Source organism: Saimiri boliviensis, chromosome 3 (genome assembly GCF_048565385.1).
Source record: "Saimiri boliviensis isolate mSaiBol1 chromosome 3, mSaiBol1.pri, whole genome shotgun sequence".
In the NCBI taxonomy this organism is placed as follows: Eukaryota; Metazoa; Chordata; class Mammalia; order Primates; family Cebidae; genus Saimiri; species Saimiri boliviensis.
The window spans coordinates 178,157,664-178,175,023 of NC_133451.1; the positions used below are offsets into that span (position 1 = coordinate 178,157,664).

Consider the following 17,360-nt stretch of genomic DNA (forward strand, 5'->3'; position numbering starts at 1 on the left):
GGTGCAGAGTGGGGCTGAAGGGATGGCACTCCCTCCTCGCAGGAGCCAGGAGAAAGGCCTCTCACGCAGGAGCCAGAGGGCTGAGGCCTCGCCAGCTGCCCCCACATTTGGGTTCCGGCAGATCACTTCATCTCAGGACCCAGGCAAGTGAAGCTTCCTGGCTATGCGCTCAGACAAAACTTTTCCTGCTTAAAGTCAGATCTTTCCTTTCTTAGTATTCTTTGAGTAAGAGAGAGGATTAAAGAAGTTTATTGCTTTTAAAAATTAAGGAAATACGGTGAAAAACTGGTTAGGAGTTTATTCACTGTATTTTATGACACCAAAGGTTAGCAAATGCATCCGTAAGTATACATAATAAAATGGAATGAATTTAGCCTGGCATTTCTTTTAATGGAGGTAGCCTGGGGGTGAGAAGAGGGAATGGGAAGAGCAGCTGGGGACCGGCTCTGAATTCTTTTTTTTTTTTTTGAGATGGAGTTTCGCTCTTGTTACCCAGGCTGGAGTGCAATGGTGTGATCTCGGCTCACCGCAACCTCCACCTCCTGGGTTCAGGCAATTCTCCTGCTTCAGCCTCCCGAGTAGCTGGGATTACAGGCATACACCACCATGCCCAGCTGATGTTTTTGTATTTTTAGTAGAGACGGAGTTTCACCATGTTGACCAGGATGGTCTCGATCTCTTGACCTCATGATCCACCTGCCTCGGCCTCCCAAACTGCTGGGATTACAGGCGTGAGCCACCGCGCCCAGCACTCTGAATTCTTTCTGAGCTCGTGGATGCAGCCAGCTGCACGTGGCACCAATCTCAAGAGTGCCAGTTAGTTCTTCTCTCCAAGCATCAGTGATTTTTGCTTGAAAAATGGGATTAATAATACCTATAATGAGATATCTTGTAAAGTTTAAGTGAGGTTATAAATGTAAAAGTCTAATATCAAACCTGGCTATCAAGAATTTAAATCTCCTTTCGTTTTCCATCAATAATGATAAAACACAAATACTGAGCATGGTTTGGATTGAAAACCTTCTCACGGTCTCAAAATCTAGTCGAAAATCCAATTCAGACTTTAAGAAGCAGACATTCAGTTCTCCCCAGATTCGTGAATGAATGCATTGTTACTACAGAAGTCCGTTCAGGTGCCAAAATATACACCGTCTCTTCCTTTTTCCTTTTACGTCTGCAGCTAAGTCAGCCAGAGCATTCTAGAGATCACCTTAAAAATGTATCCCTCTTCTACTGAAGTTGACAAAATCTGATCTGGCTTCTTTGAAAGCAAACAACAAAACATCCCAACATATAACATAACCCTGAGTCTTTAAAAGAAAGCTGGTGCTTGCACCAGGGGCGTGCAGAGATCTGGGGCCCATTACAGTCAATTCCCTAAGGGGTGGCTTATCTCTTCCTCTGATGCTATCAGTTTGCCAAGGAAAGTTAAAGACAAAAGTCAACTGCTGCACCCAGTTGGAATGCGACCATGTGCCAGAACTTGAAATACACGAAGGCTAATTTATGTCCTGAGGGGAGCCGCTCTCCTGGGTAAGGGGTATATCCTGCTTAAAGGGAAAAATTCTCACAGCCTGCAGGAAGAGACGTAAAATAACCTCCTCTCATCTTTACTCACCAATTCGTGCTCTTGTGTTGCATTTTAGGGAAAGTTCATTTGTGTCTGCAGTGAATTGGGAAGCTAATCATACTACAAAACTGTACAGAATGGGCATCTTGAAATTATTTCTAAAATGAGAGCTCCAAGTAGCCTTTGAACTTGGTAAACTTTAGAAATAAAGTATACTTATAAAGCGGCCTCTGATTACTTTGCACAAGGCTGATTTAGGATCATTATTCGGTATGATATACATTTTGCCAATCTAAGCCTTTCCTTTCCACAGTTTAAGGCATAGAATGCTAGTGCATTCTACATTTAAGGTTTGAATTCTACCAGTTTGGGAGCTCAGAACTCAAATTAGCAGAGTTCTAAGTTTGACAATTATCCTCTTTTTGCTTTTAATAGTGAGTCGCTTCCTGCACTGAGTGTAACTACATTTTCCTTGAATTATTTTTCTCATCAGTGGTGGTGTGAGAAGCTTTCTTTTAGGAACAAACACAGACACACAGACACACACACACACAGACACACACACACAGACACACACACACACAGAGAGAGAGAGAGAGAGAGAGAGAGAGAGAGAGAGAGAGAGAGAGAGACACCACCAAGTCGATCTGTATCTAAGAATTCCAGTGTATCACATTGACAGGCAGTGAACAAGGCTCTTGCTAGGCCTGGTTTTCAGTCACTGACAACAAAGATCGGCACCTTCAATCTCTGAATTACACATGTTTATAGCTTTTCTTTTCAGTCTTAGAACCCATCAAGGACAGGCTCTAAGACAAAGCAAAGCGGCTGGCTCCCATCTGCTGAGTAAGCAGTGGAGTTCTTTTGTTCACTTTCACTTTGCCCAGGGGTGGGTAGGGCGGGGTAGGATGTAGGTGGGAAGGAACGGGGTGGGGAGAGGTGGGACCAGGGTGGGACTGCGGGAGGAAGCTTACTCAGTCCCCAGCCACCACCTGAGGGCCACTCTCCAGGAACTTACTCCCCTCTGGGCTCAGTTTTCTTGGAGGTTAAAAGAGTAGATTAGACTAAATTCTGGCTCTAAAACGGAGTAGCCATTACAGGGAAGTGAAGAGTAATCCTGAATATTACTGATTGGGAAATAGGAGAGTGCCAGAATTAGTTCTATTGCTAATCAGCTCTCTTTTAATATGCCTGGGACTTGGTTTCTTCCTATTTTTTCTTTTTACAAAAAGAATATTCATTGTGAGAAATTAAAGTATCAGAAAGTAAAACCATAAAAGAGTATAACTGGATTGTTTGTAACACAAATGGTTAACTGCTTGAGGTAATGGATATCCCATTTATCCCGATGTGATTATTACACATTGCATGTCTGTATCCACATAGCTCATGTACTCATAAATATACACACCTATGTATCCACAAAAATTAAAGATAAAATATTAAAAAATAAAATGAAAGTAGTAGGATAATAAAGTAAAGGATTTCCCCCATAACCACCAATCCTCATACAATTCCACTCCACAGGGCAAAACACTGATAGTATTTTGGTGCTATCTTTCTAGAACATTTACTCCACAAATATAAATAATTATAACACCCATATGTTTACACGTTTGGGTTGTCTGTTCACAAAAGTTGGATCAAGCGTATGCACATTCTCCTCAGTAATCTTTTATCTTTCAACGACATGCCGTGGGCATCCTTCCGTGTTGGTACCTGAAGATTTATTTCATGCTTTTGAATGGCCTCATAGTACAGACAAACAATTCTTTATTGATAGACGTGTTCTCTTCAAGTACTCATTAGTGCAAACAGTGTAGCAATAAAGCTTCCTGTACAACTTGTACTGTACACTTGTTTTGAGTTTTCTGTGGGGAACATGTCTAAAAATGAAATTATTGGGTCAAAGGATATGTGAATTTGACATTTTAATGGATATAGTTAAATTGCCCTCAAAAAAGTTCTTAGGACTTTATCTGAAAACAGAGGAAAGAACAGATGATTCTTTTCTAATCTTTTTTCAACCCAGCTTCCAATCCAATTAAGAAGCCTTAAAAGCTGGAATGGAAGATGTGCGCAGCTTGGAGTTCCAGGCCCCCTTCAACCAGCCCACTAATTTCAAGCCTTTTCTTTTTGGCAAGTATCAAAAACTCTGTTTTGCTTTGGTCTTAACATTGTCAAACTAACATTTTTCATCATAATATTGCTAACCATAAATGAATTGCTTATTTCTAGTACTGGGTAAGAAATGGATGTCCTGGCACCCACTGGACACCCTGGATGGGCACCTGGTGATGGGGATCCTGGCAGTGCCAGGGTGGGCACACACCTGCACTCTGAGAGTCTCGGATTTTTAGAAAGCCCTTTGGTTCCGAGGAATGAGCTTGCTGAGAGAGGCCTCCCATCTTCCTCTGGGTAGACTGTGATTTACATGTATCTGAATGGTAATCAGTCACCTTAATTACTATATCTTTTCTGTTACATCTCACTACCGTGACATGCAGGCTTTTTAACAGGTCACCTGTAAAGACAAAACTGCAGAATTCCACATGGACTTTCTGGAGTTACCTCTTACAGATAATCCCTACTCTCCCTCACGTAACAGGTGTTGGAAATTGATTTAAGGCAACTGCAAAATAATTCCATGTCTTTCTCATCTTATAAAAGGAACTCTTTGTTGGTCAGTTGTTTTTGGTGTTGAAATTGATTCCTTATATATCAGGCATCCCCAAACTACGGCCCACGGGCCGCATGCGGCCCCCTGAGGCCATTTATCCGGCCCCCCGCCACACTTCAGGAAGAGGCACCTCTTTCATTGGTGGTCAGTGAGAGGAGCACAGTATGTGGCGGCCCTCCAACGGTCTGAGGGACAGTGCACTGGCCCCCTGTGTAAAAAGTTTGGGGACACCTGTTATATATTATTTAAAGTCTTAGGTTTACAATAATCACCCAGTACCTATAGTTGCTTAAATTACCCATACCAAATGGACACATTTAACTCTCGGTTATCCAAGTTATAAAAGGAAACATGAGAAAACTTGAAACTTCACCTTGACTCTATGTAGTGGCTGTGTATAACACTCCCAATACATTTCCTGTCATAGAACTTTTATGTAAGAATAAAAATAGTAAAGTGTGCAGTGGGTGTAGAGCTGAGCAAATGGACAAGTTACTATTTATACATACGTGGCTGAATGCACATTAGAGCAGAGGACTTGGTCACAGAATGATATTCAGTAAGGGAAAGAAGAGTAGCAGTAAGAGGAATCCGAGAACAGCTACTTGCCATCTCAGATTATTGCAAAGGAAGCCTCATGGATCGAGACCACATTCGTTTGAAATCTGTGATACCTTAGAGAGTTTCACTAACAACTAAAAAGGGAGCTTGTCAAATAAATCAGTGGGATAACACTCCGCAAAAGGGCTGCTTAAGACACATGGCTTTCCAGCCCTTGGGGAGTGCCCGTGACATTTCCATTTAAACCATGGCTTTACTTCCCACCGGTTCTTAGTCCTGACTAGCTGAGTTCTTCGTGTGAATAAATCTTTCTTTTTACAAAATGTTTTATGATTTAGGAGTCTCTTAAACTGTAACTAGTCTTGTGAGTACAGTTGCCCGTCAATATTTGAGGGAACTGGTTGCAGGAACCCTTTGGATACCAAAATCCATAGATGCTCAAGTCCTGATAAAAAAAAGTCCTAGCATCTGCACATACCCACAATACATCCTCCTTTACACTTTAAATCATCTCTACAGTACTTACAATGTCTAATATAGTGTAAAGGCTATGTAAATAGCTGTCATGCTATATTGCTTTTCTACTGGTATTATTTCTATTATTGTATTATTGTTTTTGTTTTGTTTTTCCACATACTTGTGATCTGTGGTTGGTTCAGTCCATGAATGTGGAACCCAGGCATCCAGAGGGCCGACTATTAGATCTAAGACAGCCAATTCTATTGGAAATGAAGAAAGGTGTTAGTGAGGGCCCTAAAATTCCTTAAAGGATTAGAAAGATTTCTCCAGTGATTAGACAGGTAGGACAGATTTTGATCAATTTATGACTGTATCCCTTGATAGAAAACACATTTTCATGTTTCCATGGCACTTTGGGCGAGGCAAGCAAGGCCTTCCTTAGCCGGTAAAGGCTGCCTCACCGCCTCCGGCCACACTAGCCCCGTGCCATCCTCCAGATACACAGCCTCTCCATCAAACTCTCCACTGTCGGGTCTCAGTTCTCTCTTGAAGCTTCTCCTCACTCCCCCAGACACAGCTGGTCAGTCCCTCCTCAGGAGACACTGAATCTCAATTCATTCTGCATCCAGGCCCCTCCCTTCCAAGCCCAACTCACGAGGGCCTGGTCAATGTCCTACTCATTCAGGGGAACACTGAGCACAGAGCAAACTCAGGACATGTTTGCTGAGTAAATGAATGATACTGGTTGTGCTTGCTAGCTTATTAAAGCATTTGGAAAGACTTTCTAGTATGCCTTAATAACTTTTTAGTATTTGGAGTTCATCCTTCATTAGGAAGTTGGCAGGGAAGATACACTGTGGGATGCCCTAGTCCAATTTCCTGTTGCACAACTTCTTTTCACCTCATATGTTCTCATAAATCTCAGATAAAATTAGAATACCACAGAAATCACAGGGTCTTACGCTGATGGCACAGTTTTTGAGGAGTGACCGAGACTTGGAATGAGGAAAGTTCGGTGTTAGAAAAGCTCCAAGCTGCCCAACCAACTCTGAAATCCACATGTTCTTTAACTTCTCAAGGCCTGTGGTGTTCCTTCTTCTCTCTTCGGGGTGTGTATATGTATATTAACAAGGATAAACAATGATCTCCCAGGACTGTAGAAAACACAGAATGTACATAAAACACTCTGTAAATATCCAGCATCACTAAATACTTACTAAGTGGACGAAGCAGTTCACTTGGACTTGAGTAGAGAAAGGACAGTCAAGAGTAGTCTTTATTTCTAGGCACGCTCAATTCTGTTTTTAAATTTTTTACCGGTGATCTAGTTATGGTTTTCTAGAAACACTGCACCCAAACCAAAACAAACAAACAAACAGTCAAAGCTCTTTGATTCGCACAGCCAAATACATGACTTCCCTCATGAGTAGGGACGCACAGTAGGTGGACAAGCCGACAGCATTCCTTCTAATGCACGAGGGAAGGACACCCACATCTCCCTTCTCTGGTTGGCTAAAATTCAGCCTTACCAACTCCTTCTCACTTTCACTGAAGTTCTTACTAGATGTGCTAAATAGCTGCAATTATTCGTGAGGCACCCATGAATAAAAGAGGCGCCCATGCTTTGGTGAGGTGTGGTAAATTTGGCAGGGAAGTTCCATTTCCGTAACATTGTTTCCAGCCCAGGAAATGTCTCAGGTGGCTTGGTATGGGTAAGCTGCTGCCAGGTTGTCGGGCACGGGCTTGCCACCCTTGGCTGACATCATTTGACTGGATTCTTCACTCTGCTTGCCCCACAGAAGCCTCGGCATTCGGTCAGTCTCCACTTTCTCAAACACCCCACGTGATCACCACCACATCCATGTCTCCAAAAAGCCTAATATGGAAAGCCTCTCATTATGTGTGGACTCTCCTCGCCTATGAAAACAGTGAAAGCATTTCCTACTGTGCACATCAAAACCACAATATTAAAGGAAACCTGATTATAGCATCATGATTACCTGGAAAAATGGGCTACAACTATACGCAGGGCGTTGTATCAGCAGAATTCTTACACTACATATGTGCTACCCTGAATTTGTTTCTCCTGATGTCCAGGAACTATCTGAAATCATTAAATGTCAAATGTAAATTTAAAATACTCCTGGCCAGGCGTGGTGGCTCACACCTGTAATCCCACCACTTTGGGAGGCTGAGGTGGACGGATCACCTGAGGTCGGGAGTTCGAGACCAGCCTGGCCGACACGGCAAAACCCCGTCTCTACTAAAGACACAAAAATTAGCTGGCCATGGTGGTACATGCCTATAAGCCCAGCTGCTCAGGAGCCTGAAGCAGGAGAAACACTAAACCTAGGAGAGGGTGGTTGCAGTGAGCCGAGACTGCGCCACTGCACTCCAGCCTGGGCAACATGAGTGAGACTCCGTCTCAAAACAAACAAAAAAATAAATAAAATATTCCTGTTAAACTAGGTAAACTTGCCTAACTTGAGCTAAACAAAGAAGATAAGCTGCTGACCAGGTGAAGCCTGTGATTTTGCAAGCTAAACTTCCTTCTGTTACTCTGGTCTAGACATTGTACCAGTTCCTTCATCATCCCATGTTTCTCAAATTATAGTACATCCAATAGGTACGATCTCCTGAAATATAAATTAGCATAAAAAATTCCAAAAGGTTTGCAGGGAAGTCTTTAATGTTCTGTGGCCCACTAATGGCTAGCCTTACCGCATTTAGAATTCCTTTCTGGCAAAACCACTGTAATTACGCTTAAAAGCTAGTTAGGTTAGGGGGCACTATCTATTTCCTGGTCTCTGTATACTATGACATACATACAAGTACACATTTGTGGGACCCCCTCTATCATTATTTTTTGGGTAATGAGCACTTGGGATTTTTGAGAAGCTTTTATTTCCAATATAGTTTTACTTATTATGCACAGGCTTATAATTTGAACTAGAATGTGGCACGTACTGATGTCTCAGATTCATCTTTTTATTTCTCCAAGACCAGGGAATCATATCCCATAAAGTCATCAACTTAAATGTTTTAACAAAATACTCCATGAGAGCATGGAGAGCAGACAAAGCAGACAAAGAGAGAGAACTGAATGGGAATGCCTTTTAAGTCCCTCCTTATACGCCAGAACAGCAAGGCTGAGAAGGAACTAACACTCCTCTCCTCTAGTCTTTTTATTTTATGAGAAGACTCAAGGCAATGTAGCTTGATGGAGAAAGACAGCTGGCTGTGGATGGCCAGAATGAGAACTACCAGGCCACCAGAAGACAGGCTTGGAGTGACAGCCGTCTTCACAGCCATTTCAGAAAGTCAAGGAAAGTATCACAGAGCAAGGGGCCTGCTAGCCCTAGACACATTTCTACACTGGACTCCATAATTAACTCAGGATATCTACACCAGGATGCAGATTTCTGGGTGGCCAAGGAAAACACCAGGTGACTGCTAAGCTTGCCAGAAGATGACCCATATGTTCAGTCAGAGCCTGTGGTTTCATAAGAGTTTCACCTTTAATCAGACTGCTGTGAGCTGGAAGCTCATGTTTTCCTGATTTGTAATTTCAGTTGAATGCCCATCACCAATAAAAGTAAAGTTGTTTTTCTTTAATTTTAATGAATATAGCAGATGGAATGTTATATATGAAACCAGACCTAAAAGCACGGTGAATGAAAGGAGGAGCAGGTGACCTCAAAGTTAGAAGACAATCCAAAAGCCACATATGAAGAGGGAAATGAGAGCCACATTCATAGCAGAGCAACTGCACAACCAAACTGTTCCAAGACCCTCAGTCTCCATCGCATTCCTTGCCAACTCTTCAAACGACAATATTAACAGTGTCGCTGGATTACTCTGTAAATGCTACACACTTGGCTTATTTTTCATATAATAAACCAGTACTGTTGAACTACCTAGGACAGGAATTCTTTTGCTATCAGAGTAATTATGAAATACATCCTAGAGATTTCAATAGAATGCTGTGGCAGCAGCAAACAACGGGGGCCAAATGACATTGAGGAGTCCAAGGCGATTATTATCTTTCATTTTCAGATGTGCATTTAACTTAATAAGTAGACAAGATCAAAATAAACATGAAGGAAAACTGAGCTCCAAGCAGAGCTGTAGAGGCTACACAGAGCTTACCCAGGATGGGTATTAACAGGTATTATAGAGCCACAGAAGGAGCAGACACAGACAGGTCAGAAGGTGCCTAGAATACAGTGACTGTCACTCCGTGGCTGAGGTGTGTCTATTCAATACCACTGTTGCATTTTCTCCTCAACTGTCAGCCCAGGGCAGCTGGCCAAGTTGCAGAAACCGCCACTGCATGGTTCCCTCAGTAACCCAACCGCACTTTTCCACAGGAATTGCTTTATCAAATAAACCGGTCTTCAGAATTTTAAGCATTTACCCTTAAAAACTTTCCTCCTGGGGGAGCATCACACACTGGGGTCCGTTGGGGGGAAATGGGGGAGGGGCGGGGGGTGGGGAGGTGGGGAGAGACAGCATGGGGAGAAATGACAGATACAGGCGAGGGGACGGAAGGCAGCAAAGCACACTGCCAAGTGTGCACCTATGCAACCATCTTGCATGTTCATCACATGTACCCCAAAACCTAAACTGCAATTAAAAAAAAGATAAAAAAAAAATAAAAAAATAAAAAAATAAAAAACTTTCCTCCTGAACATGCAGTCAGTGTTCTCAATTTGACTTTGCCAGATTTGCCATCTGTGCTGAAGCTTTTGGAAAATTCTGCAGTTGCCCTTGGTGCACATTTTCAAGTGGTAACATCACTCCGCATCTCAAAGGACGCTTGCTGTGCTGAGGAGAAAAACACAGTTGGCCTCAGGAGGTCCGAGTCCGACAAGTACAGCTTGGGAAGGTCCCAGCCTTTATACATGTTAATTCTTAAGAGTCTCTCCAGTGGGGGGGAGGAGATCTCCCTACCCAGCTCCCCTACTGGACAGCGGCAAACGTCCTGGTGTTTTTAAATGAACGGAACTTGACCCTCCCATACAGCACTGCATTTCACATAGCTCAACCTTGATATGCCTTGATGGATCTAAATTTAGGCCATAAAAAGTCCCTAAATATAAAATCATTCCAAATAACTTTTTAAGGTGAGTTGTCAGATGATGTTATTCATTTGTACCCTGAGTCAAAGAAGTTCATCTGGGAAAGGTCTGGTAGCTTCACGCCTCTGGCCTCTGGTGGTTTGACTAAGCAGCCACCACACCGTTGAGTAGCTCTGGAAAAGTGGGAGATGAACTGATATTACCATGGTATACTTTTCTACGTTTGCAAACTGACAGCTCTTGGTGATTGTGTATAAAGAAGGGCCAAGGAATCGTGAACTGGCACAGCTACCTTCTGAGCCCCAGCTGATTTTTTCTGCCCTTCAAAGACATTTGCAGGTTTTTGTGTATTTCTCTCTTTTGCAAATAAAAGCTTCTCCCTGAGGAGGTGACCTCCAACTCCCTATCTCTTGTGCCTGGGTATCTGACAGTCACTTGCCGGGACAGATTTGTAGCTGCTGGTGTGGACAGTATGTACTCAAACATTCTCTGTTGCGTAACAGAATGGTGTGATACGAGAAAAGTATGGAATACATTTGGATTCATTTTTTCTCTTAACAGGAGCCAAAAATAGTTTTTTTAAAAAACTGATATCATCTTCCAAATAAATAAATCCATTTATAGTTATGAAGACAAATAGAAAATGAGGCTTCACCAAGAAAAACTACAAGTTTTTCTAACTCCAGTTTCAAATCAATCTATTTGTGGTTTTACTAGAATGTGCTTTACTTTAATATTCTGTCCCTGGGCAGATTTTGTGAACTGTAGGATAGCCTAGTTAAATGACAGGATCTTTAGTCAACCTTGAAACACCGAGAGCCCCATTTCTTCACTTCATGCTGTCTTTGGGGAAAAAGTCATCTTCTCCAAGGCTTTAATTATCATCTGTGATGATAATTCCCAAATCACGGTCTCCCAGAATGGTAGCCTAGGTATCTCCGTTTGTCCTGGACATCTCCACTTGGGATGTCCAAAACTAAGCTCGCCTTCCTCTTCTGTCCTTACCTCTGTAAAGGGCAGCTCCACCTACCATGGTCTGGCAGAGCCCTGGGAGGAAGCTCGGATGCATCGCCCTCCCTTCCCCCTCCCACCCCACCACCACCACGAGCAGCCAATTCTCTATCCTAACTAGCCTTGGAATCCACCTGCTTCAGTCAGTGCCTCTGCCACTCACTCACCTGAGATCACTGATACCTATTTCCTGTATTATGCTAACCACCGTGTTTTTCCCGTTTCCCACTACTACCTACAGAGCGCCCACAACAATGTGCCAGCCACAGGAAGTCGTGAAACAGACATAGAAGGCTTCTTCACTGCCTTCAACAGAGGCACCATCTGGTGGGAATGAGGCTCATATACTCAATCTCAATATGACTTAGGTGGCCTGAAGACAGTAATACAGAAGAGTATATAATTAAGAATTCTTAGCCAGTTGTGGTGGCTCAAGCCTGGAATGCCAGCACCTTGGGAGGCCAAGAAGGGCTCATCACTTGAGCTCAGGAGTTCGAGACCAGCCTGAGCAACACGGCAAGACCTCATCTCTACAAAAAATTAGCCGGGCATGGTGGTGCATGCCTGTAGTCCCAGTTATTTGGGAGGCTGAGGTGGGTCGATCACTTGAGAAGGAAGTCAGGACTGCAGGGAGCCATGATCATGCCATTGCACTCCAGCCTGGGTGAAAGTAGTGAGTCCCTGTCTCTTAAAAAAAAAAAAAATCAGGCCGGGCGCGGTGGCTCAAGCCTGTAATCCCAGCACTTTGGGAGGCCGAGGTGGGTGGATCATGAGGTCAAGAGATCGAGACCATCCTGGTCAACATGGTGAAACCCCGTCTCTACAAAAATACAAAAAAAAAAAAAATTAGCTGGGCATGGTGGCACGTGTCTGTGATCCCAGCTACTCAGGAGGCTGAGACAGGAGAATTGCCTGAACCCAGGAGGCGGAGGTTGCAGTGAGCCGAGATCGCGCCATTGCACTCCAGCCTGGGTAACAAGAGCGAAACTCCATCTTAAAAAAAAAAAAAAAAAAAAAAAAAAATCTTTCTTAGTCTAAAACTCAGTCCATTAGGGGAATGAGAAACCCAATGAAGTCATTAACAGTAATTGCTATACAGGTGTTGTTTTAGAAACTGTAAACATTGGAGCATTTCAGAGAAGGGAGAACAATGTGACTATTAGGATGAAAAGTTTAAGTGAAACTTCTGGACAAGTGTGAGGTTTGCTAAAGCAGTCACTCAACAAGCATTAACCATACACGTAGAAGTGCAGGACTCAGCTCCAAGTAAATGACAGAGAGAGAAAAAAAAAAAAATTATAAGATAATCTCTCTCCTCTAGAAGTGAAGTGGAGAATTCTGATCTCCAATACACTGCGGAAGGACATTAAGAGTCAGAATTTGGCCATGGGCAGATCCTGAGTGTACATTTCACCAGCTCAGTTCAGGCTCCCTTTCTCCCAGGTGACTGTTTCACATCTCTCTTCTCAAACTGATCCCCACCCCAGTCCCCCCATCCCCCAACCCTCCCCCGCCGCTGGTGACCACATTCCCCATTCCACTGAGGAAACAGAAGCGACACAAAACTTTCTGGAGTTTCCACTGCTCCTTCCACCCAGTCCTCATCTGCGCCCAGGTTCCACCTGTCTTCCAGTGCTATGGGAGAATCATCTCTGCACTCTTGGCTAAGGCCAAGCCCTCTGCTTGTGTCCCAGACACCAGGTGCTCTAGGACATCCCTCCGGCAACTGTCCTCATCTTTCCTGACCTTGGGATAGAAAAGGTCAAGCCCTTCATCAGTCATTCTTGGAAACCTCCCCAGTCACTTGCTACAGGATAAGCAGTGCCCGATGAGGATGCCGTGTGCTCAACATTTGCTGTTACAAAATAAAATGGCTTGCTTCGAGAAACAAGAGGTGTGAGCTCCTGGGACAGATTGTGACTCATAGTCGCCCTTCGGCCGTATTCTCTCTATCCGTGAACTGCAACTCCGCCTGCCATTCCTCCTGTTCCCTAGATCCGATTTCCCCGTAGCACATAACTCCATCTGAGGTGCCAGCTGTTGAGTTTGTGTTGCTTACAGTTCGTCTCTTTCCAACGGCATACAAGCTCCACAAGGGCAAGGATTCTGTACATTTGTCCATTTCACTCACTACTTTACTCCCAGAGCCTAACACAGAGCCTGGGCCACAGGACTTGCCCTAACAGTATCAGTTGAATTTATGGGGTCCCAGACTTGCCATTTCTGATCTGTGTGATCTTGGCAAATTACTAACCCTCTCAAAATCTCACTTTCATCATTTTTAAGATGGGAGTGCTGACAGTATTCACTACGTGGGATGTGGTGAGGATTAAATGACAAAAAATGTGTTCAACATTTTGGCACATTTTCTGGTTTGAAGTAAGTACTCAACAAACGGTATCTAGTCTATGATTAATTCACATCTTATATCCATTAGCATCCAAGTTTACCTTGAGTCTATTCAGCTACCAGTAGGTGCTGGTTTGGGCATTCAGCAGGCTGGCCTCAAAAAGAAAAATAAGATGTCTTCATATGTGCTTTCCTTCTATTACTGAAGACTACTTAAAATCTAATCTTCACTTAAAAAATACTGAACATACAACTAAATAACACAAATGTCTAGGTCTAGGTTACTAGGTTCTCTGGTAAAAATGAATGATGTTTAATAAAAAAAATGGCATCAGTCAGTGTCAGCTCATATTAATAAGCCACCTAAAATTGGCCCCATAGGTGATGACATCCAGACCTCACTTATCCCACTACCTGTGACCTCTTCCCCCTCTTCTCTTTCCCCTGTTGCTAGGAAGCCAACTACTGCCAGGATCCAGGTCCCCATAGCTCTGTGGTCCAGGGTGGGGTCTGTGTCAGCATAAGGGAGTATGAAAGGAAATGTATCTCTGTGTACCTTTATTTTCCTTCCCCGCCTTATATGGAAAAAGAGAGAAGGTGGAGTCACTTTTGCCATTGTTACTGGAATTAAAAACCTTAAAAAACTCAAGTTGGAGCTCTGAGTGCATTTTCCCACAAAAACTATGTTATACATAGTGGCTTGGTTCTATGGTACTATTAATAAGACAGAATACTTCAGCTATGACTTCTGGGCTGGCCTGGGAAACTACCAGTAAATGTGCCATCGTTTCAGTGACAAAGTGTGTTCAGGGTTCCCAGCAATGAGTTTTACAAACCCACAATCAGAACACAAGCCATCTGAAAGCCGAGGGCTGTGTACTTGGCAGCAGGTGAGACAGTCTCACAAAGGCACCTGAGTGTCATGGATGGTAACATCAAGCTCCTGCGTGGCACTCCAGTGGTACTTCACTTGTTTGCCTGATCATGGTTTTCCAATGTGGTAGGGGGCCTACCTCAGACCATTGTGTGATAAGTAAAGCACCTGGTTAGTTATAACTATTCAACAAAGGTTAGCTTCCTTCTCTCCCCTTCATTGGCAAAATTTCAGTGTCTGTACCTTTTACTTGGTTTCATGCATTTTTTTAAAATAAATCTATTTTTAACACTTCTATATGAAAAACATACAAAGTTTTCGCCAGCAGAAACCAGGAAGGGGTTATTGCTCATTTCTTCTGGCTGACACACCTTGTCTGCAAATGGCAGCTTCTCCCGCAGCAGGAAATCCTTTCCATCAAATAAGCCATTCTGCCTTCCAACAGTCTCTGCCAAAGCGAAAATCACCATCTTCGCTTACCAACAGCGGGAGAGCTTTGGCAGCTGGGCTCACGCACGTTCAGCAGGAAACACTGACATTAGTTAACCATCCCATATTCCCAGCTTGTTTCCTTGTAGTCATTATCCAAAATACACAAGGAAGAGAGGCTCACCTAACTGGAATGGCTTATGTTCCCAATTACAGTTAACCCTAAAGCACATAACCAATAAGGCAACTAAGATTCACCGCGCAGGAAGAAATCTGTGCCCTAAGTGGTCCATAGAGTTAGGCAGAGAATTGTACCTGCCACCAGTTTCAAATACTGTTTCTCTTCTCTGACAGCTCAGGCTCTCCTTATTTCATTTAATCTCCACTGCTTTTCTACAAGAACAGGCCACTGTTTTCTAGTCATTAAAACTCTTCGAGCTAGGCACAGTGGCTCACACCTGTAGTCCCAGCTACTCAGGAGGCTGAGGCACAAGAATCGCTTGAACTTAGGAGGCAGAGGCTGTGGTGAGCCAAGCTCACGCTACTGCGCTCCAGCCTGGGTGACAGACCGAGACTATGTCTCAGAAACAACAACAAAACAAAAAACTCTTCGGATGAAACATTTCCCATCTACCATCTCTAATTCTTTATCCTCTCTTAAAATCTGATAACAGAGCTTCCCTGTTTAAAAACAAAATCCTTTAAATTAGTACAATCTCAAAGAGATCTCTAGGGCTAAAAACGTGGGAGACAGAACTAAGAAGACCTGAACGTCTCAGCTTCCTCTCTGTATGGCCCTGGAACAAATCCTCACCTTCTCTGCACCTTTCTCTCAAATCTGGTTGCGTTCCCTTTCTTGTAGTGTCTCAACGGAACACTGCTGGAATGAGCCAATATGTATCTAGTACCAGGAGCACTTTCAAAGAACAGTTTAGTCTCTTTTCACATATTATTTTTAAAAAGTATATGGCGAGTGCCTACTTTCCCCATTTACTTGAAGGTTATTTGGCAAGATATTGAACGGGAGGCAAAAATGTGATTACTCAATGTTTATCAGCATCTCCTGAAATAAGTGCTGAAGTATCATTATGTTCTGATACAAAATTGTTTAAGTGGAAAATACATACAAAAAATGTCTAATACATCTTTTTATAGTTCAAAAGGGGGGAATCAACAATTGTTTGGACAATTAAGAACTGTTGGAACACACTAACAATTTCCTCTCAAAATAATGACTTTAGCACCTTCAGGAGTATGGACTCCTTGGACATTTCCAGGAAATGCTTTATATGCTTCAGGAATAATTAGTTCCAGTCCAAGGTTTACTGTAACCTAGGGAAAATAATATTTTGGAAAAAAGAAGCGACTCCCCTGGAAGGTAGTCCAGATAATATAGTTCACAAGCAAAGTTTTAAAGGCTTAAGACAATATATTCTGAAGATCAAGTACAATGCAAGGTGGTGACATTCATTTACTGTTGTTTTTTTTCATTTTTTGAGATGGAGTCTTGCTCTGTTGCCCAGGCTGCAGTGCAGTGGCATGATACTGGCTCGCTGCAACCTCCGCCTCCCAGGGTTAAGCAAGTCTCTGCCTCAGCCTCGCGAGTAGCTGGGACTACAGGCACCAGCCACCACACCCAGCTAATTTTCGTATTTTTAGTAGAGATGGGGTTTCACCATGTGGGCCAATCTGGTCTTGAACTCCTGACCTTGTGATCCACCCCATCTTGGCCTTCCAAAGTGCTGGGATTACAGACATGAGCCATCATATCCAGTCCCTATTGCTATCTTTAAAAGAATTAAAAGTCAACTAAAAACTCTATCTAAAGCTCCTAAGAATCCACCGAAGCAATACCAAGGTTACTACCAGTAGGACATCTGTTTATTATTTACTGAGTCAATGGGCCTCACCTGGGACAGCCTGGGCCAGCTATAAAATTCTGATAGCTGACGCTATCAGAATTTTATGATTCATGAATTTAAATAATCACAAAAAAATAAAGCTACATTATTTCCAACCATCCTTCATGCTCCTTACACAGGGCACCAAGTTTTCACATAGCCAGAGACGGTTTGGATATTGGCATATTTTGCTACTTGCTGTACACGCCCAGTCTCATAATGGATGTGGTCACCGGGAAACCAAGCCCCCTCCTTTTTCTAAAGACAAAGTACAAGAATCAGTAGAAAGTAAGTAAAGCTTAGGGATTAGGGGAAAAACTTTATTATCTAGCTCTTGTCTATTTCGCATGCTTACGGTTCAAGGATGTGCTATTAACTGCCTCTCAAGTTACACATCTTACACTAAGGCATAGGGATACGTTAGCTTCAACTATCTTCTCTATCT

At 43.1% G+C, this 17,360-nt stretch overlaps 1 protein-coding gene across 7 annotated transcripts in view; it reads right to left on the reverse strand.

The window, feature by feature from the left end:
- The window catches only part of PALLD (palladin, cytoskeletal associated protein), a 449,105-nt gene that overhangs the window by 74,262 nt on the left and 357,483 nt on the right, over positions 1–17,360 (reverse strand). The gene's annotated exons all lie outside the window — the stretch shown is intronic.